This window comes from Bos grunniens, chromosome 4 (assembly GCF_055505025.1).
Source record: "Bos grunniens cultivar Pamir isolate PY7600 chromosome 4, Bosgru_T2T1.0, whole genome shotgun sequence".
NCBI lineage: Eukaryota > Metazoa > Chordata > Mammalia > Artiodactyla > Bovidae > Bos > Bos grunniens.
The window spans coordinates 99,384,442-99,407,965 of NC_141168.1; the positions used below are offsets into that span (position 1 = coordinate 99,384,442).

Sequence of the window (23,524 nt, forward strand, 5' to 3'; positions counted from 1 at the left end):
ATTCATGGGGTCGCAAAGAGTCGGATAAGACTGAGCGACTGAACTGAACTGAAACTGGAAACAGTGTTTCCCTGGTAGCTCAGCAGTAAAGATTCCTCCTGCTAATGCAGGAGATGCAGGTTAGACCCCTGAATGAGAAAGATCCCCTACAGAATCCACTCCAGTATTCTTACCTGGGAAACCTCATGGACAGAGGAGCCAGGCTGGCGATAGTCCATGGGATCACAAAGAGTCAGACATGACTTAGTGACTAAACAGCAAACTGGAAACAATCCACATGTCATTCCACTGGTGAAAAGATAAACTGTGGTACACTGCACTCACCAATAAAAAGGATGAAGAACTGATACGTGCAGTAAAACAGATAAATTAAAATGCATTAAACTATGTGAAAGAAATCAGATTCAAAGGCTGTAATACTGTTTGATTCTATTAATATGACATTCTTGAAACAGCCATACTACTGGAATAGAGAAGAGAGATGTGGCGTGGGGAAGGATTGCCACCAAAGGGAAAGAGTCTACTTGGGAGGTGGTGATGAAACTGTTCTGTATCTTGATTGTGGTGGTAACTACATTTTATCAACATTCATAGAACTGTATACTTAGAGTAAATTTCACTGTATTTAAATTATATGTTAATGCTTTCAATGAAGAAAAGAAAAAAAAGAATAGGATATTGGTCTCACTCATGATTCATATCCATAAAACAAAATCTCTGGATAAACTCCAAGGTACTACTATACGGCACAGGGAACCATATTCCACATCCTGTAATAAACTAGAATGGAAAAGAATATGAAAAAGATATTGAAAAAGAATATGGAAAAATATAACTGAGTCACTTGCTGTATAGCAGAAATTAACACATTGTAAACCAACTCTAAGATCATGTATCAGGTCAACTAAGATCATGTGTCTTCACCTAGATCATTTGCATGTTTTTTAAATTAATTTCTTTATCATTAATTTTGTGTGTGTTTACCTAAATAAGCATTATATTTGAACACTTTAGGAAATCTAAGAATTGTAAAGTGATCCATGTTATACAGTCTAGAAAGTAAATATTTCTCAGTAATTCTCTTGGGTTCATCTCCCTGCTAATCCAGGTTTCTTAAATTAGTGACAGTAATAGGAATAATTTAGGATAATCCATTGACTCATAGATTTAAAAACTACTAAGATTAGCTTGTACTGGAAAGGGAACACATTAGGAAATAATGATTGGTAAAAGCAGGATCAGGACCAGAACAAAGGCCATAGGATATGTAAATTCCAGAGGGAGCAAACAAAGAAGTACTTCGTTGGGACTTCATGCTGGCAGCCTGGGTACCTTGCAAGATACCAGGAAGGCTGCTGCTGGATGCCGTGCCCACATCAGGGCTGTTTCCTGCCATGGCTGCAGAAGAGCATGTGTTTCCCAGGTCTGCTGCCAGACTGTCTGCTGATTAACACACTAGTCTCAAGCATGGCATTGGGTGGCATTGTCTCCTCACCAATGCCCCGCAACTGTGTGAACCTGGAGCAAACCATCACTGACAGTGAAAAGATTGACTTTGTGAATTTGGGAGAGAAAATACTGTAAAGAACCATCCTCAATCTCTAACTTCTTATATATCTCCTAGCAAAAAAGTCAAATGATGGGAGAGGGAACAAGAAGAAGAGGATAAGAAAGTGACATTATACAATTATAAGTTGTATATACAACAAACTTCATCAAGATTTTGATCTTTGCAATGAAAATCATAGTGCATGTGAAAGTGAAAGTCTTAGTCACTCAGTTATGTCTGACTCTTTGCAACCCCATGAACTGTAGCCCAACAGGTTCCTCTGTCCATGGAATTCTCCAGGCAAGAATACTGGGGTGGGTAGCCATTCCCTCCTCCAGGGAATCTTCCCAACCCAGGGATTGAACCCAGGTCTCCTTTATTGCAGGCAGATTCTTTACCATCTGAGCCACCACAGAAGCCCATACAAGACTACTGGAGTGGATTGCTATTTCCTACTCCAGGGGATCTTCCTGACCCATGGATTGAACCCACATCTCTTGTGCTTTTTGAGTCATTGCAGGCTGATGTTTTACTATCCCAAAATTACCAAACTGTAAAAATCAGGCGCTGACATTTTTTCTGCAAAATGTTTGTTAATAGAAACAAAAAGTAGAAAAACAATGAATAAATTAATAATAAAACAGACATTTGTAACACACAGCCAGGTTGGTTACATGAGTGATCTCATTCAAAACTCAAAACAATGCAATGGGATTGGCAGTATTAATTACTTGGAGTTTTAAGCTGAAGAAATGAAATCTTGGAGATGTCCAATAACTTGCCCTGAATTGGACCTGGTAACCTTATCCCTTTCCCCCTTTCAAGTTAGTGCTGCTCCCAAAGTATGAGGAATGAGCCTCCTTTTCCAATAAAAGCAAAGTGCCCTCCAGGGCACTTACCAAGATTCACCAACCATGATCTTAGGAGCTGATAGTTCAAGGAAGGAAAATTCTCTTTAATTTTCTTATGCCTCATGAAGCTTAACATCATCAGAGGAAGTAGAGTCATCTCTTCCTTTTAACACTAATTCATCTGCAATGTGAATATCAGAGAGATGTCTTGTACCACAATAGCACAGAACATAAGGCAAGAATTAATTTCCAGCCCTAATTTCACTTATCAAAAAACAAAACCATAATCAGGCCTTTTCAGCCTATTCTATAGTATCAAGGATATAGCGAATCTTCATTTAGAAGGCCAGAATAGCTACCAAAATATTTTCAATATCCACCTAAGTATAAACTCAAACTAACTCACAGAAGTTTTTAATCCCTAAGTAGAATATAACTTGAAACATTATTTTTCTATCTACATTTTCTTTGGAGAAAATATAAAGCCAAAGCCAATTATACATTAGCCAAAGTACAAAAATATAAGACTCAAAAAGTACAAATATTATATGAATAAAATGTGAAATCATAAACCAATTTATTACATTTACTGGGTTTATTTACACCTTAAATATATTTGACTTGATGACTACAATTCCCAGTACATAACCTCAGATATGCAAATGATACCACCCTTATGGTAGAAAGTGAAGAACTAAAGAGCCTCTTGATGAAAGTGAAAGTGGAGAGTGAAAAAGTTGGCTTAAAGCTCAACATTCAGAAAACGAAGATCATGGCATCCAGTCCCGTCACTTCATGGGAAATAGATGGGTAAACAGTGGAAACAGTGTCAGACTTTATTTTTCTGGGCTCCAAAATCACTACAGATAGTGACTGCAACCATGAAATTAAAAGACGCTTACTCCTTGGAAGGAAAGTTATGACCAACCTAGATAGCATATTCAAAAGCAGAGACATTACTTTGCCAACAAAAGTCCGTCTAGTCAAGGCTATGGTTTTTCCTGTGGTCATGTATGGATGTGAGAGTTGGACTATGAAGAAGGCTGAGCGCTGAAGAATTGATGCTTTTGAACTGTGGTGTTGGAGAAGACTCTTGAGAGTCCCTTGGACTGCAAGGACATCCAACCAGTCCATTCTGAAGGAGATCAGCCCTGGGATTTCTTTGGAGGGAATGATGCTAAAGCTGAAACTCCAGTACTTTGGCCACCTCATGCGAAGAGTTGACTCATTGGAAAAGACTCTGATGCTGGGAGGGATTGGGGGCAGGAGGAGAAGGGGACAACAGAGGATGAGATGGCTGGATGGCATCACTGACTCGATGGACGTGAGTCTGAGTGAACTCCGGGAGTTGGTGATGGACAGGGAGGCCTGGCCTGCTGCGATTCATGGGGTTGCAAAGAGTCGGACACGACTGAGCGACTGATCTGATCTGATCTGATCTTTTTGAAATTAATGCTTAATTGACATGATTTCCATGTTATTAGACTTGGAAATTTTCTCTTGTGCTCTCCTGCCCTTCAGAGGTTATTTATCATTTTGGGTAACTGAGTCTATGGTTCTTTCATTAATGTGTTTTCTTCCCATTTATGTGTGTATTGAAACTTTAAAAAATTTCTGGCACGAGTTAAAAAATTTGTGAAAATGGCAAATTATTCATGATCCTCCCTTTTTGCTTTGGCTCACCTGTCTTCTTTGAGATTTTATTCTCTTTAATAGACCAGCAGATAGTAATATGTTAGCTCTCAGAGGTGATGACTGTGATGTAACAGAAGTTTCTGCAGATTTAAAGGACAGATGCTATTGCTGGGAATATCAAACTGTGTGAAGTTTGAGATGAATGGCTCCTTGTAATGCCAACAACTCAATTGTGTCTGGGTTCTAAAAAAGCAAAAGCAACTTAGAAAAGTAGAATTATTAGAGTAAAAAAAAAGTCTGTACTATTTTTTAAAAAATCAGCTCTTTACTCATAATCCTACAAATCAATCCAACAGCATGAAGGAGACACCTGTTAGGAACTTGTCTTTCTACTAGAGATGCTAATAAAAAGGTAAATACAGTCTTGCTCTCAGGGAAGTCCTAAGAGAAACTACAGAGCAGTCATCACAGTGGCGCCGTGCTGTGCTGTGCTTAATGACGTCAGTCGTGTCTGACTCTTTGCAACCCCATGGACTGGAGCCGGCCAGGCTCCTCTATCCATGGGATTCTCCAGGCAAGAATACTGGAGTGGGTTGCCACACCCTCCTCCAGGACAGTGGCACTATCAGTTCCATATTAGGAGTAGATGGAACAGTAGAAGCACAAACAAGTAGAAGCCAAAATCTTCCAAGTGGGGGCAGGATGAGAAACATGATCAAAGTATTTGGAAAAGGGAAAAATACAAAAAGTGAGTTTTAAAAAATAAAGAGATATGGCATGGTGACAGGGACTTTAGGTGTTTGGGAAGCATCAGGTGTCACGGCTCAGTGAGGCAATGATGGAACTGTGAGAATTCAGAAGAGCTGGGAATGTAGGTGAAGTTGCAGAAAGAGACCCAATTAGGAACGGCCTTAGAATTCATGTTGAGTTTGATATTATCCTCTGAGTAATGATATGATGGTTAATGTGTCACTGCTTCTCTGGAGAATCCCAACTAATACAGAGAGGAAAGCATAAAAAATAATAACCAGAGAGTAACATGATCAGTTTTACATTTTGAAGAATAATTCTGGTGATAGTGAGTGGAGTTCCATCTTTTTGTTAATTTTTAAAAGATGTGTGTGTGTGTGTGTGTGTGTGCATTTAGTTATCTACCATGTGTTAGGCATCGAGATGGCATTAAAGTTATAAACAAAAAATAAACACAACACTTGTGAGATAGTAAAAGTAGTTACAAGATGTATTTATTAAAAGGAAATCAAATAAGAGATTAGTGGAAAGCCCCATTAGGAAATAATGAAAGCAGAAGTGACAAGCTAGTTATGACATGGATTCAGGAGATATCATTGTCAAGACCTAGCTAAATAACTGAATGTGGGGTAGAGGTGGTTTACCCAGGTTTCTATCTTGAGAACAGCTGGAAGATAGCATTTAGAGTAGAAGATAAAGCAATTCATTAAAGAGTTAAACTTTATTTGCATACAAATCTAGGCCATTTATAAAGATTATTCATTTAACTTATAGAACAATCCAACGGGGTAGATGTTCCATTATTATCTCATGATTCTTTTGTGGATAAAGAAACTGAGTGTGGGGAAGTTTATAATGTTTAAAGTGAAAGCGAAAGTTGTTTAGTTGTGTCCAACTCTTTGTGACCCCATAGAATATACAGTCTACAGAATTCTCCAGGCCAGAATACTGGCATGGGTAGCTTTTTCCTTCTCCAGGGGATCTTTCCAGCTCAGGGATTGAACCCAGGTCTCTGGCATTGCAGGCAGATTCTTTACCAGCTGAGCCACAAGGGAAGCCCAATAATACTGGAGTGGGTAGCCTATCCCTTCTCCAGCAGATCTTCCCGACCCAGGAATCAAACTGGGGTCTTCTGCATTGCAGGTCAATTCTTTACCAACTGAGCTATTAGGGAAGCCCCTATGATGTCTAAACTAACACATTTTGCAAGGACCAAAACTGGATTCAGACTCAGATAGGGCTGAAGGCATGTTTGACTTCTCAAGGGTAGCTTAGTGACCATAGCTAGTGGCTCTCATTTGGTTCTCAGATGACTGAGTAAATAGAAAGATGCAGACTTAGAAGTTCTCTCAAAAAATGTAACTTTATCACCAAAAACATCGTTTCCTTGTTTGATTCCCTGGTATATGAGTTTAGGTTGATTAATTAACAATCTCTTGAAAGTCATAGGCCAACACACACTTTCTGATTAACTGGTTTATTGAACTTGAGAGGTTTTCTTTTAATAAACTATTTGCAAAATGTTCTTCCAACATTTCCTTTAAACTATTTCAGCCACTGCAAATGATATCTCTTAGATATAATCACTGACCATATGCATGTACTGGTTCTGATTTGTCATTAAAATCAATGTTCAAAAAACTAAGATCATAGCATCTGGTTCTGCCACTTCATGGCAAATAGATAGGGGGAAAGTGGAAACAGTGACAGATTTTATTTTCTTGGGCTCCGAAAGAACAGTGACTGTTAAAGAGCCATGAAATTAAAAGACACTTGCTTCTTGGAAGAAAAGCTACAACAAACCTAGACAGTATATTAAAAAGCAGAAATATCACTTTGCCAAAAAAAGGTCCGTATAGTCAAAGCTATGGTATTTCCACTAGTCATGTGAGAGTTGGACCATAAAGAAGGCTGAGTGCCAGAGAACTGATGCTTCTGAATTGTGGTGCTGGACAAGACTCTTGAGAGTCCCTTGGATAGCAAGAAGATCAACCAGTCAATCCTAAAGGAAATCAGTTCTGAATATTCATTGAAAGAACTGATGCTGAAGCTCCAATCCTTTGGCCACTTGATGCAAAGAGCTGACTCACTGGAAAAGACCCTGATGCTGGGAAAGATTATGGGCAAGAGGAGAAGGGGGTGACAAAGGATGAGATGGTTGGATGGCATCATCAACTCAACATACATGAGTTTGAGCAAACTCTGGGAGGTAGTGAAGGACAGGGAAGCCTGACGTGCCGCAGTTCACAGGGTTGCAAAGAGTCGGACATGACTCAGGGACAGAACAACAAATGTGCATGTACTTGGTTCTGATTTACAGGATCAGCTTTACAGGATCAAATCATAGGATTATCATGATTTACACATGATAATCCTATGCCAGTGTGCAATGATTTGGGTATATTTAACATGTGTGCTCTTGTTATACTTGTGAACAGTCTCTTTAGGCTTAACAATGATAGGCTGTGCCACTATTTTCAAAAATGCAAAAATAGTTCTTCAATGCCAAATGATACCCAACATTTATGTAGCACTTATGTGACAGGCACCATTGTAACCACGTCATAAATATTAGCTCATCTATTCTTGACAATGGCCTTATGAAACAGATACTATTATTATTATCCCCATTTTATAGATGGAGAAACTGAGACTTTGGGTAACTTCATGGTCACAAGGCTAGAAAGCAGCACAGCCACAAGTAGAACCCAGAGTCCATAGTCCACTTCTAACCACTATTCTACACTGCCTCTCACATACAGGATCTTCCTCTTTCAATCTTCAGCCTTCCACTTTCAGAACCAGTTGTAGTCCATCTTAGGGAATCCTGAGACGCAATGGTGATGAAATTTTTTCAAGTCACAGAATAAGAGTTGGGCATGGGCTAGAATTCTGAGTCACTACAGATTCTGCAGCACAAATTTGGAGGAGCTCTACATCACTTAGGTCTCATTTATTTTCCCCTCCATATAGACCCAGGAATTGAAACCCTGAGTGGACTTCATGCCCCACCTTCCACTCAGATGATCCTGTAGAACCACGACTAAATTCCCTACTGCTACATACGGGGCAGGGTGAGGGCTGACAAAAACCAAACACGACTGTGGCAGAGAAGAGAAAGATAACATGGCTGAAAATGCACCTCTCTGCCAGTCATTTAACTGCCAAATGATCAATATTGCCTCTTTTCTTTCTGTTGCAAGATTGAGGCAGCTTGCGTTACAGGAAAGAGAAAAACTTTTGAGTTTAGACAAGCCAGATGTTCAGGCACGGTCCTGCCACCTGCTTGGTGAATGAACCCACAGAACACATGGATCTTCCCAGAGTGTGTGTTTATGCATTTGCACAAAGGGGATAGAAATAATTTCACAATGCTATCTGACAGAATAAGCGGAAGAACTAAAAGCACTGCTCAGAGATCAGATGTTATCATCATGGTTCAGCAACCAGAGTTCATCACCCTCCAGTTGCTATGCACATTATCCAATTGGCTACCCCATTTTGTGTATGAACTGCTGGCTTGGAACATTTTTCTCTATCAGATGGTTCACGTTTCATTAATATTTATATGCATAGAAAATATCTTGTAAATATACATGTATACATATTCTTATTAAATGTTTGCTTTCCAGAATAGTATTTTTCAATAATTTGCTGGCTTTATTATATTTTATAATTCTCCTCAGTATCTTAAACCTACTGATACTTACCCAATGATACCTTTTTTTGGAAGATGTAAGAAATGTGGGAATATTATAAAAGAGGAGATATATGTAGCACAGAGGAAATATTTTTGGTGGAAAATTTTCACAAATAGCTTGTTTACAACAAAACTGTTTAAATCACTGTTTTCCATAGATATTTATTACTGAAGATCACATGTATATATGTTCTGGGGAAACCTACACATTTAAACTTCTTGAATTACTTTCTAAAATTATATTAATTACTAAATATTTCATAAGCAAATAACAATGAGAAAAGAACTCATGTACAATTGTTTGTCAGAAGAGAAGATCATTCAAATGTAAAAAAAAAATAGATTTTTACAGGTTGTATACTAGAAATTAAGTTTAAATTCAGTAAGAAATTGCTCTTTGTTTTAAGGAATAAGAAAATTGTTGCAATAGTAACTTTCAAGATTCTGTTTCCTTGGAAGAAAATAGTTTTTAGTGGCAAAGGCCCAGCATACTGAAAAAGATATATCTTACTGTTAAAGAGAAAAGTAATTTCCAGGTAAAATCTAAATACAGGTAATTAATTTAGTGAAAAATGGCCATAATATTATCTACTTTTAGGACCTGTGGAACTCAAGATATTATATCTGAATAGGGACAAGAAAGGTCTGGAAGGAAACATAGCAAAGTTCAAGATAATAGCTGCCTTAAGAAGGGGGCAGAAAAGGGAATAAAGTCAGAGATGATGTTTGCACTTTATCTGCCATGGAGAAATTTCATTTATATTAATGCAAGGACATTTTAAGTATGACTATAAGCTTTTTGGCTTCATTAATTTTATAACTTAAATTTTAACTCTGTTTTGCCCCTAGTATTTTTGGAAACTGCTCAGATATAAAAGCCCAGATATAAAAGATAATGATTATGGATAGCCACACTTTTAATATCAGCACTAAAATAATGTATCATTTCTACTACTGTTTCATTCAACTGAAATAACAGATTTTGTATTTCTGCCATATTTAAAAGTATGACCTATTTCTCAAGTACTTTCTAAGTGGGGAGATACAAATGAAAATATTTCAAATATAGAAAGACTTCTGAAGTAAAACATAAATAAATATGATATAGTATGCTTTCACAAACCTAGTCATGTCCCTTGATAGAGAGATGCTCATTTTTCTTTTAAGTTTTGAATAGACTGCCTGGTGTCACAAAATGACATACCACTGCATTTAAAACTGTGGTAATATCCCAAAGACAAATTCAGAGACATAGCATTTTCCTTCACCACAAATGCAGCCCCCAAAATAACAACACCTCACGGTGAACACATTGGGCGCCTGGTGTAGTCACGTGAGTACCAGAATGAGAACAACAACCTAGGCTTCAATGATCAAATATTAACATGACATCTGTGGGTAACTCCTTGGGTCCTAGAGTCTACCAGTGATTGCATTGACCTGCAGTGAAAATCCGAGAAGGCAATGGCACCCCACTCCAGTACTCTTGCCTGGAAAATCCCATGGACCGAGGAGCCTGGTGGGCTGCAGTCCGTGGGGTCGCTAAGAGTCGGACACGACTGAGCGACTTCACTTTCACTTTTCACTTTCATGCATTGGAGAAGGAAATGGCAACCCACTCCAGTGTTCTTGCCTGGAGAATCCCAGGGACAGGGGAGCCTGGTGGGCTGCCGTCTGTGGGGTCGCACAGAGTCGGACACGACTGAAGCAACTTAGCAGCAGCAGCAGCGGTGAAAATGGTCTCCATTAATATGAATACCAAAAAAATATTAATAAAAATCTTCAGCTCTGCTGATCTTATTAATGAGTGTGAAATTAGACCCAACACTGGCAGTTTTTTATATTTGGAGATGAGATGTTGAGAATATCTTTGTAATTAAAAATTCATGTCCACTAAAAAAAAAATCTTGACTGAACAGCAAATTCTGTGGAATTTTTCTTTATATATTGGAGGAATTTTTTGAACTAGGTACACTAAAATTTTTTTTCTAGCTATTGCCTTTTATATTTACTTGCTGCTGCTGCTGCTGCTAAGTCACTTCAGTCGTGTCCGACTCTGTGCGACTCCATAGACGGCAGCCCACCAGGCTCTGCCGTCCCTGGGATTCTCTAGGCAAGAACACTGGAGTGGGTTGCCATTTCCTTCTCCAATGCATGAAAGTGAAAAGCGAAAGTGAAGTCGCTCAGTCGTGTCCAACTCTTAGCGACCCCATGGACTGCAGCCTACCACGCTCCTCCGTCCATGGGGTTTTCCAGGCAAGAGTACTGGAGTGGGGTGCCATCGCCTTCTCTGTATATTTACTTACTTCTTTATTAAAATAATCAATCTAGGGATAGTTAACAACTCCTTTATATGCCATTAAAAATAATCCATATGTTATATTTTTGTTAAAATCTGATCTGTAGATCTAGGAAAAAGCTATCATGAAATACAAGCATAAAAACTTAGGATACAAGGATTTGTCTTCTAGAAGGTCAAAGCTAAGTCTACTCAAGATTTTGTTAACCTTGGAAGGTTAACAAATTGTGATGTAATTATGATTATTTTCTAAGATGGTAAAGGATAGACAGAATATGCCACCCTAATATATGCCACTTTGGCATATGGATTATTTTGAGCTGAAGGTACTTGAAAAACTGGAAATATAGGAAGACGATTTCTCTGAATTCCTTATCTGCCTGACGACAGATCCTCCAAAGTGATTCAGTGGTCATAAATCCTCTCCCTGGAAGTTTCATCAACCAGGGAAGGCTGACTCTCACCATAGGAGAGAAAATTGGAAGCTAATACCTAACCCCAACAAACTTTGTCATACCTTCCCTCCCATCTGTTCTTTGACTGCCCATTCATCTTTCCTAAAAATCACTTTTTCCTCTCTGAAACCTAAATCTCCTCTCCCATTTCCTATTAAAATGATGTTTAAGCCTGAATTCTAAGCTACCTCTTTGAGTTACTCACTTTTCCTCAGTATCTCTCAGGTATACACAAGTTATACATGTTAATAAATACCTGTTTGTTTTTCCCTTGTTAATCTGTCTCTCATTATAGGATCTCAGCTAAGAAATCAGGAAAGTAGAAGGAAATTTATTTTTCCTCCCTTATAGAAGAACACCAGAAAGGTTATAAATATTAAACAATAATATCACTTACATCAAGTTGAAATATGGGCTATCTGACACAGCCTCTGACAATTTGATTACAGTTCTGTGTGGAAATAGGAATGAGAAATTCATTTGATGTGAAATTCACATATGTCTTCATGGAATTTTATTTTCAATCAGATTTCTGCTCCAAATGGCAACTTCTGAAGTCAAACTATAGTTATGCTGCATTTATTGAAGGCCAATAAGGGGTAAGTGCAGGTGATATTTTCTCTTTTCTGGAATCATTCAAGAGAACACCAGGATCATTTTGTAAATTTATTTTACTATAACAGTAAAATAGGCTCATAGTAAAAATTTCAAAACTATTCAGAGGCTAAAAAGGAAAAGTTAAAATCTATCTTATCCAAAACAATCCTGCATTTTCACTCCACAGAGGTAAACATTTTATAGTTTCCTGTGCATCTTTCCAAAACTCTTGTAAAATTTGCATTAATTTTTAAGACTCTACAAGGTTATAATTGTCTAGCCTTGGACTAAAATGAATAGAAATCAATAATGAATATGATGCAATTAATGTGTCAATTGGCAACTTTCTTACATAGCATCTTTTAATTTTTCTGTGCATACATATAGGCTACCTATGCAAACAATCATATAGGAATGATGTAACTATCAAAAATGACCTGAAGTTACTAAAAAGTTTCCAGAAATTTATTGTTTATCACATAGAAAATCTTTTATATTGGCAAAATTGTAAAAATCACTTTAAATATTTTAATAAATATCTTTATTCTAAACTCTATGTGTTGATGTGTTAGTTTGTTCAGTCACGTCTGACTCTTTGGGACCCCATGGTCTGTAGCCTGCCAGGCTCCTCTGTCAATGTAATTCTCCAGACAAGAATACTGGAGTGGGCAGTCATTCCCTTCTCTAGGGGATCATCTCAACCTGAGGACTGAACCCAAGACCCTGCATTACAGGCAGATTCTTTACCATCTGAGCTACCAGGGAAGCCCAAACTCTATGGGAGAAAAGCAACAATGACTGTCTGGGCTTAGACAAAATTGTGGCTATTTTTAATACAATCTGTGTAAATCCTGGGTGTCATAGAAAAATGTTTGCCTACTCAAACCATCTGCATCACCATTTAGAAAAAACTCAGCAACAAATGGCAGTATTAATTCCAAATCACAGTTTCCAAATAGGCCAGAGATTTCTGGAGAGAAATTACAACTGGCCCAGACATTAGGAAATCTCTTCACCGACATGAACAAAAATGTTCCAAAGAAAGCATTTTTTATCCTAAGGTAGGAAGAGAGGGGAAAGTACAGTAAGAAAGAACTATGAGAGCCACCCTCGCCCTCTGAGATGGTCCACACTCTCTCTGTGGAGTGTATTTTTCTCTAAATAAATCCACGTCTTACCTATCACTTTGTCTCAGTAAATTCTCTCTGCGACAAGGCATCAAGAACTTGAGCTTCACTGGGTCCTGAAACCAGGCATTCTTCTCATCCTAGGAACTTGGGATCCAGGGGTAAATCTGCCCTAGTCTAGTGGAGGAGACATCCTGGCCATATCAAGCGGAGGAGACAGAAAGGAGGTTGCCGTATAGTACACAGAAGACAATGCATCCAACTACTGGCTACCGGCCTGCCGGATACTATTGCCAGGACTGTTTTTCAAAGAGTGCAAGAGAAAGAATACAAGATACAAGAATACAACAGGACATCTTTGCTCCTCATCCCCTGTCCCTGACGCTGAGCCTTCATCTTACATCATCCCCCAGAATCTTCACAGAAAGGGGGCATAGTTGGGGCACAAGGATACTGTGTTCTCTCTTTCTGCCAGCTGAGGATTATTAAAGCTGCCTTCTATTTCCTCCAAAAAAAAAAACCAAAAACAGAAAGAATTATGAGAAGAGAATAGAATCGGTAGGATTTCAATTCACTTAATTATATCCAATTTATCTTTCTTTGCCATGTAAATTAATTTTCATAGTGAAATTAAGGCTTTCTCAAACTTACTAATAACTACTTCCCACAAGTGCACAAATAATAAAACAGTAGATAATAACATTTTATTGACTTTCTATAGACTAAAATTAAATTACCTGAGAATAAAGACAAATGATAAATAATCAACAGTGGTAAAATAGTTCAAAAAACCTGGTCCTCTGCTAAGTAAGTAAGTTAACAATTTTAGCAGGATAAGGAATCTTAAAAGAACGCATAGTTCTGGTAATGTTTCCCTATCTTTATAAGTTTTCCACAGCAAATACATTTATGAGAGCTTGTCCTCTGTTAACTTTATAAAAACATATTTGTATATGAACATAAGGACATATATTTATTCATTGCTTTGTTTGCTTGTTTAGTTGCTAAATCATGCCCAACCTTTGCAACCCATGGACTGGAGCCTGCTAGGCTTCTGTCTGTGGGATTTCCCAGGCAGGAATACTGGAGTGGGTTGCCATTTCCTTCTCCAGGGGTTCTTCCCCACCCAGAGATACAACCTGCGTCTTTGGTGGCTCCCGCATTGGCAAGCGGGTTCTTTACTACTGAGACACCAGGGAAGCCCATATTTATCTATCCCTCCTCTTTATTCTTTCATCACAGCAAATCATTATGAATCACCTGTAGCTGTTAGCTGGGCTGCATATCTACCTGAGCCTTCAGAATACATCCTGTCCCTAGAAAAACTCATCTGGATAGAGAAAAAAGTCCTAAAAACAAAACACAGTTATGGAAAAATAAGTTGTTTTAATCTTGTTTTGCCTCTGACTTCAAAGGACTCATATATGAAATAAATATTGTGAAATATGAAAGGAAGAAAAGGATTTGGCCAAGAGAACAGAAGGATAAGATCAAAGTACAAAGTTGTGAGAATGCCTGAAAAAACACTTCACTGCACTCAGAACCCCTGACTGTGCACTTTGAATAAAACAAAACTCACCCAGACTTGTCAACTAAGATAAGGAGCAAATGATGCTAATGATGGCATTTTAATTGTTTTAATGGAATGATTTAAGTTACTTAAGCATAAAGAAACGTTTCTTTTCTTCCAAAGCCAAAGTTACCTGATGTATATTTTTGGATATTGTAAATTTCTATTTGCCATTAATTTTGAATGTGGAGGTTAATTAATAATTCAAGTATGCTTGGGGTAAAAAAAAAAAACACAATATTTTGTGCTTGTATGGATTTCTAAAAATAAATCAACACATATAAATAAATACGAGTCATGTCTGACTCTTTGCGACACCATGGATTGTAGCCCACAAGGCTCCTCTGTCCGTGGAATTTTACAGGCAAGAATACTGGACTGGGTTGCCATTTCTTCCTCTAGGTCATCTTCCTGACCCAGGGATCCAACTCTCATCTCCTGAATCTCCTGCATTAGCAGGGGGATTCTTTACCACTGAGCCACCTAGGAAGCCCATAAATAAGTATAGTCTTACCTTAATTATATGATAGCTACTCAAAGATGTCGTGTAATCATTGTTTCAGTAATGCTATTGTCACTCAAAATATTTTGTGAATTTTCTTTATAATGAAATGTTGAGCCCCTGAAGAAAACTGCACTCCAACTTCCAATTTTTTAAAGAGAAATAAATATTTTGTTTTGAATACAAACTAGTATTTCCCTCATGCAAAATTTTTTTAAATTAAAAAACATGTCTATATATAATGGAAATAAAATCACTTATAATTCCCAATCACATTAACTTTTTAATATACAGTGGATCCTTGAACAACATGGGTTTGAATTGTAAGGGTTTTCTTATACTTGGATGTTTTTCACTAAATATGTACTATAGACTATAAAATTTGTGGTTGGTTGAATCTATAGATGTGGAACCACAGCTATGAAGGACTGAATGTAAAGTTACATCTGAGTTTCCACTGCGCAGAGGGTCAGCACCCTAGCTCCTGTGTTATTCAAGGGTCACCTATATATCCTTCCAGAATGTTCCTATGAATTTGACACATGAAGATAATATTTTACAAAGTGGTATCATTATTTTACTTAAGATATTATATATGTTATAAATAATCATATTGACATATACATATAAATGCATATACAATATCTAATAGTATATTATACAATATATAATAGTAATATGATTAGATATATTACTAAGACTATGTTAATAAATATGCCTTGTTAAATCCTTTGTAAATTGGTGACTACTGTTTTACTGAATTGATCTAACAAACTTTTTAACACTGTCTCTCAAAATACTTTCTGAAAGCTTTCCAAGATGTTCCAAATCATGGGAAGAGAAGATGAGTGATTTTTGACCGAACAAAATTAAAACGTCTATAAAAGATCTTAATTAAAGGACTTCTTGGAGTTTTTAGTATGCTAATTCAAAATGTTAACTTTCTAAAAGTGGAATATATTTTGATGCATTTACAAATCTAAATAAGCCACTGGATTCTTTTTTTTTTTTTTCGGTAAAGTCCTATTAATATCCTGAATTACTCAAATTCCAGGGTATGTACCTATAAAATCTCTGATACAATTATCTCCCTACTGTTGGGTTTTAGGTAATTTGGTTACTATCAAATTTGATTAACTATCATTTGATTAACTATCATTATTTCCTTGATAAATATTTTCAGATACTTATCTTTAAGCATGAATATCTAAAAATATTATTACTTCTGGCTATTCCTTTAAATAAATTTTGAGACAAAGAACTGCCTGCCCTATTTTTAAGGATTTGATGTGTATCACCAAATTGCTCCTAAAGATTTTATCATTTTCAGCCAGCACTTTCTGAGATTACATCCCATAAACTAAACAATATCTGTTTCCATTCCTCAAATTAACATTTTTTTTCTCTACCCTATTGATTAGCCACTTGATTCAAAAGTCTTACCTCTAAATGACTTTAATAACCCTTTATGTACCAAACCACATTGGCTTGGGAATATATACATATATAGAGAGCATCAGAAAAAATTAACCTTTGGAATCCCACAAACTTCTATTCCCTCTCCCCCTATTTCATCCCCCATCACCACCACTGATGCTCTCTGTTTCATAAACTTAACTTCTATGATACAGCAGGGAAGACACATATGAAGTCACACCTGTCTGACTTATCTAAGTAAATAACACCATGACAACATTGCAAAAAAATAAAAATTAAAATGCCTGTATTGAAGGGTTTTGGATCCCTTGACTTCTACCTGGTAATTATATCTACTTTACAAATAATGCTGGAACAAATAGTAAATCTCAAAGACAAGAATTCCCCAAGCAAGAATTTCCAATCATTCAGGGAAAGACAACACCATGAAAGAGAGGCTGCGAAGTCACTTCAGTCACGTCCGACTCTGTGCGACCCCAGAGACAGCAGCCCACCAGGCTCTGCCGTCCCTGGGATTCTCCAGGCAAGGACACTGGAGTGGGTTGCCATTTCCTTCTCCAATGCATGAAAGTGAAAAGTGAAAGGGAAGTCGCTCAGTCGTGTCCGACTCTTAGCAACCCCATGGACTGCAGCCCTCCAGACTTCTCCATCCATGGGATTTTCCAGGCAAAAGTACTGGAGCGGGTTACCATTGACTTCTCCTGAAAGAGAGGCAGTAGATTAAAACCATGAGAAAATTTTGTCCAGTGAAATTATAGACAAAAGAGCAGACAAAAATAAAACTCTGAAATAGTTACTAAAACATAAAAAGAAAAACAGGAGATAGGATAAACAAAAATATAATCTGATGTTTTCAAAAGGGAGGTATACAATAGGCAGATTTAATAAGATTAATAAACAGAGAGGGTATAAATAAACCAAAAGTAACATTTGATAATGTAGAGAAAACAATGAAACCTTGGAATCATAAGAGAATAATATAAACAACCTCATGTCAATAAAATTAGATGATATGAATAATTAGCTAGGAAAATATATAGTTAATGAAATTGACTCAAGAAATAGAATAGCTGATTGGAGTTGAACCATTTCAAAAACTGAATCAGTAGGTAAAGATCTACTCATCATAATAAGCACCATGGCCACGGTTTTACTCATTTCACTAAATCTCTTTGGCAAAAGCTAATCCTTATCTTATATAATTGTTCCAAATTACAGAAAAAGAAAAAAAGCTAACCAAAACATTTTATAAGGCCTTCCTAATATTGGACTCAAAATCAGACAAGGACTAAGTAACAGAAGAAAATTATGAATATAGATTCAAAAATCCTGAATAAAATATTAGCAAACTGAATTCAACAATACATAATAAATGAACATATTGTGACTATTTATAGTTTATTTAAAGAATAGAAAGATGGTTTAGCATGAGAAAATTTATTAGTTATTGCTAATTAAAAATTTAAAGAAGAAATAATTTTTATCATAGAAGTTATGCAGGAAAAATAATTTAAAATGTAAATTCATTGTAATAATGTAAATTCATTCATACAAAACAAGAAAAGCAAATTCATTCTTAACAAACCAGGAATACCTATTTTTATCAAAAACCTGCTGCAAACATTATAGGTAATACTGAGATGGTAAAATCATCTTGTTTAATGTCACAAGCAACATAAATTTATCACCACTCAGAAATGTTTAAAACAGTAAGAAGAGCTAAGAGCGGAGGGAACCTGGCGTTGTCATACACATTCTCTGTGACACAGACACTGAGGAGGGGAACTCTGCAGTGTCGGGTAAAATAAGAAAGTATGTAAATTGGGAGACTGGGATTGAATCTACTCACTACTATATATAAAACAACTTATAGAAACTGCTGTATAGCACAGGGAACTGGATTCAATACTCTGTGATGGCTGACATGGGAAAAGAATCTAAAAATTTGTGGATATTTGTATATGTATAACTGATTCACTTTGCTGTACACTGAAAACTAACACAACATTGTAAACCAACTACACTCCAATAAAAATTAAAGAAAAAAATGTATGCTCACTCTGGCAACTCTCTGTATATTTCTGAACTAATACTTGTGCATTACAACAAAGAGGCCTGCACAGGGATATGAACTGCAACATTGTTTATCATTGTTCAGAATTGGAAATAATTTAAATTTATTATTTAAATAATAAACTAATAATTATTTAAATAAGTAATTTAAATGTCCATAAATAAAGGAATTGTTAAATAATTCCTGGTGCATCTACTATATTACTAACATGGAAAATCTCCAAGACATATGGTTGGGGATAAAAAAGTAAATAGCAGAAAACTAGGCAACTATGATATAATTTAAATTTCAAAACAAGAGCAAATAATATCATATATTTTATAGGCATGTAAATATGTGTGTATATACCTATAAATAGTTCTGAAATAATCCTCACCAAAATGATAATAGCTGTCATTTCTACTATGAAGGGATAATGGATGTGGTCATGGAAGACTTTTAGCTTCCCCTGCAATGACTGAATGAGTTGATATTAATATACTATATACGTTGTTGTTGTTCAGTCACTAATTCATGTCCAATTCTTTGTGACCCCATGACCTGCAGCATGCCAGCCTTCCCTGTCCTTATTATCACCCTGAGTTTGTTCAAACTCATGTCCATTGAGTCAGTGATACCATTCAACCATCTCATCCTCTGTCACCCCCTTCTCCTCTTGCCTTCAATCTTTCCCAGGAACAGGGTCTTTTCCAATGAGTCAGGTCTTTGCATCAGGTGGCCAAAGTATTGGAGCTTCATTCAGCTTTAGCACTAGTCCTCCCAATGCATATTTAAGGTTGATTTTGTTTAGGATTGAATGGTTTGATCTCCTTGATGTCCAAGGGACTCAAGGGACTCTCAAGAGTCTTCTCCAGCACCACAGTTTGAAAGCATCAATTCTTTGGTGTTCAGTCATCCTTATGGTCCAACTCTCACATACATACATGACTCAGGAAAAAGCATAGCTTTGACTACACAGACCTCTGTAGACTAAGTGATGTCTCTGCTTTTTAATACAGTGTCTGGGTTTGTATAATTACATGTGTGTAAGTAAGTAAGTGTTAGTCATTCAGTCATGTCTGGCTCTCTGTGATCCCATGAACTGTAGCCCACCAGGCTCCTCTGTCTATGGAATTCTCCAGGCAATAATATTGGAGTGGGTAGCCACTTACTTTCCCAGGGGATCTTCCCGACTCAGGATAGAACCTGAGTCTCCCACATTGCAGGCAGATTCTTTACCATCTGAGCCACCAGGAAGTCCAATTACATGTGTAATTATACATAAATATATTTATAATTATTGGAGGCTAATAATTAACATTTTCACAAATTAATAAAATATAGAATTTGCTACCTGAATCTTTAAGAGAATGTTTTCACTATAACAGTCATCCCCAAATTTCTTAAAAGATGATAAATTTGTGATGAGACCAGAATTAGACAAAAAGCTGAATTACTATAAGATCAGAATTAGCCTTAAAACAAAACAAAACAAGCTACAAAGAAAACTTAGGGAAGTTTTCTCTTAAACAGTATTTTTCAAACCTAGTGAATGGAGAATATGAATTCTAGAACCTTCTAAACTGAGCAATCCTCTTCTCATGTGCAACTACTGTAGGTTCCCCAAATTTTCCTAGGGAAAAGCTGTAAGAATTCTCACTTGAGATAGAACTTTTAGAGTCCTCCCAATGACCACACATCTTCACCTTAGCCAAGAATTAGCAACAGGGTTCTCTAAGACAAAGTGGACTCCTAGGCCAATTATCACTACAAGTCTATGGTGGAGAGAGAACACAATACTATCATCCATTACCAGCGCTTGAGCAGCAAGCCAGGAGGCCCCGGTACTAATCCCTACTTTGCCTTGTTGCTTGGTCAACTCCTGAATTTATTTTTCTCATCTGGAAAATATAGTCATTAGATCTATTAGATCCCTTCCAATTCTCTAATTAGGTAACTTTATTGTTAACTTTGGTTAGCATGCACCTAGAAGGGGTTTCCCAGGTGGCGCTAAGTGGTAAATAACTCACCTGCCAACGCAGGAGATGTAAGAGATGCCGGTTCAATCCCTGGGTCACGAAGATCCCCTGCAGGAGGGAATCCCACTCCAGTATTCTTAAAATTCCATAGACAGAGGAGCCTGGTGAGCTCCATAGGGTATAGTCCATAGAATTACAAAGAGTCAGACACGGGACTGAAGTGACTTAACATGTACCTAGGAACATGATTATCCCTGAAAACACCTTGGGCCAACATCTGCAATGGCATTGTCAGTGCCTTCCCTCAAAAACTATATCCTCTGAGACATTAATCACTACCATAATTGCTAAATATGGGTGCGTTGGATGAAACTCTGGTATCAGAAAGTCACCTAGAATTAGAAAGTAACACAGGAGTAAGTGATAGCATAGTATGATCTATCAAAAATATTCAACCAGAAGTAGCAGGGAGATTGTGCTTACATGAGCCTTAATACTTTTCCCCTTAGAAAAATTTATTTGCATGAAAGCTTCTCTGAAATTATGTAAAAGGTCCTTTACTGGATTTCTCAGGAAAGATTTTTGAACAAGGGTGTGAGTTATTTAACTCAAAGGGTAGCTGACCTTACTCACTGGCAGAGAAGACTTGGCTTCCTGGGCAGAGAAAAGACTTGGCTTGCCAGAGAGCAAGAACCTACCTGTCCTAAAATAATTCTTCCAAGGGCTTGTCATGGCACCACCTTCCCTCTTCTCCAGCTCCAGACTGTCTTTTCTAGATTTAGTTCATGGGTAAGAAAATCAGTAGGAACAACTAGAGAGCAAACACAGCAAGAAGAGTTAGCAAAGGGAGCAATGCTGAAATAATTTTTAGGCTGTGAGAGGACTTGGGTGCTGAACAGGTAATGAAGGCCCTCCTCCCCTTGCCCAGGAGCATCAGACACCCAACCTGGGGGGCCTGGGGCTGTTTTACAGAAGGGAACGTAGAGTAGGCTGGGGTGTTTGAGAGAAAATACTTGGCAAGCTGGGTTGGAATGAAGGAGGAGATGCAAGGCGCCTTGGCCTAGGGCTAAACCCTTGCCAGAGGCTGTAATTAATTTTAATCATTTCAGAAGCCATTTTGCCAAATTATTTTTTAGTTTTTGCTTCACTACTTCTTATAAGTAGTGCTGACTCATTAAGATTAATCCCATCCCTGGAGTTTTCAGAATTTTTTTCTCCTAAATGAACAAGGAGACATCATGCAAAAGGGCTTAATATCTAAAAATAATCCCCCAATTGAAAGAAAGTAGCACAGGTTTGCCTTAGTCCTCACTAACTGGCATAATTGCACTTTATCCCATAATATTTCAAGCGTGATCACTGCCTCTACCCCACCTTGCCTCTGTGATAGCCAGAGGGAAATTATAGCAAATTCACTCCCTGTAGTTACAATGGGTATAAAAGCAGGATGGAAACTTCATGACTAATTACACACACAAAATAAGTAGATAATTAGCTAGATGAGAGAAAGAGAGTATGTATATGTATACATTTATCCAAGCTTATTGAAGTACAAGACCAAACTTTGGGGTTAGTTGCTATCAGTAACTGAGAGAATGATTGTGTATGAGTATTTTTGTATTTAAAAAATTTAAAGACAAGACAGAAAAAAAAAAAAAAAGAATTTCTATTTAAGACTGAAGGCTAGGCAAGTGAAGGCTAAATGAGTTCATGATGGATTGCTGTTGTTGGCTCAGAGTCTTTCTGTTCCCTGGATAGCCATTTGGAATCCATGTGGAAGGTTAGACTTGAATGATTTACACAATACTCAGTAAATTCTACTGACTCTGAGGGTAAAATCTGATGTACTCAAAGATAAAGTAATTCTTCTGGAATTGTTGTTTAGTCACTCAGTCGTGTCCAACCATTTGCAACCCCATGGACTGCAACACACTAGGCTTCCCTGTCCTTCACCACCTCCTAGAGTTTGTTCAAACTCATGTCCATTGAGTCAGTGATGCCATCCAAACATCTCATCCTCTGTTGTCCCCTTCTCCTCCTGCCCTCAATCTTTCCCAGCATCAGGGTGTTTTCCAATGAGTCGGCTCTTCGTATCAGGTGACCAAAATATTGGAGCTTCAGCTTCAGCATCAGCCCTTCCAATGAATATTCAGGGTTGATTTCCTTTAGGACTGACTGGTTTGATCTCCTCACAGTCCAAGGAACTCTCAAGAGTCTTCTCCAGCACCACAATTTAAAGGCATCAATTCTTTAGCACTCAGCATTTTTAATTGTCCAGCTCTAACATCTGTACATGACTACTGGAAAAACCATAGCATTGACTATATGGACCTTTGTAGGTAAAGTAATGTCTCTGCGTTTTAATATGCTGTCTAGCTTTGTCATTGGAGAAGGCAATGGCACCCCACTCCAGTACTCTTGCCTGGAAAATCCCATGGATGGAGGAGCCTGGTAGGCTACAGTCTATGGGGTCGTGAAGAGTCGGACATGTCTGAGCGACTTCACTTTCACTTTTCACTTTCATGCACTGGAGGAGGAAATGGCAACCCACTCCAGTAGTCTTGCCTGGAGAATCCCAGGGATGGGAGTCTGGTGGGCTGTCGTCTATGGGGTCGCACAGAGTCAGACACGACTGACATGACTTAGCAACAGCTAAGTTTGTCATAGCTTTTCTTACAAGGTGAAAGTGTCTTTTAATTTCATGGCTTCTTTTAATTTCATATGGAACTGCTTCACCAAAAATAATCTATTAAAGTTATTTTAAATGGTGTGGCCATTGACAATTTGTACTGACCACCTTCAACTTATATACATTAAATTTCATTTAATATTTTTTTCAATAGTTAATTTGGCATCATCCAACTACCATTACCTTCTTTCTTCAAAATTTGGCACCTTAAATTCCATCAGTTCCTAGTATCAACAATGTTCCCAATTGAAAGAAAAAATATTAGAATTCACTTAATAGATAATGTATTTTCTTTAAAAAGATTCATTGTCCTTTCTGTGAGCACTAAGTA

At 37.3% G+C, this 23,524-nt stretch overlaps 1 long non-coding RNA gene across 1 annotated transcript; it reads right to left on the reverse strand.

Moving 5' to 3' along the window:
- Window positions 1-16,741: 16,741 nt before the first annotated feature.
- LOC147374578 (uncharacterized) lies at window positions 16,742-21,396 on the reverse strand. Its single transcript, XR_015162922.1, has 2 exons — window positions 21,203-21,396; window positions 16,742-17,173 (listed from the first exon to the last, which is right to left on the reverse strand). It is a non-coding gene; the product is annotated as an uncharacterized LOC147374578 (long non-coding RNA).
- Between the last annotated feature and the right edge of the window lie 2,128 nt (window positions 21,397-23,524).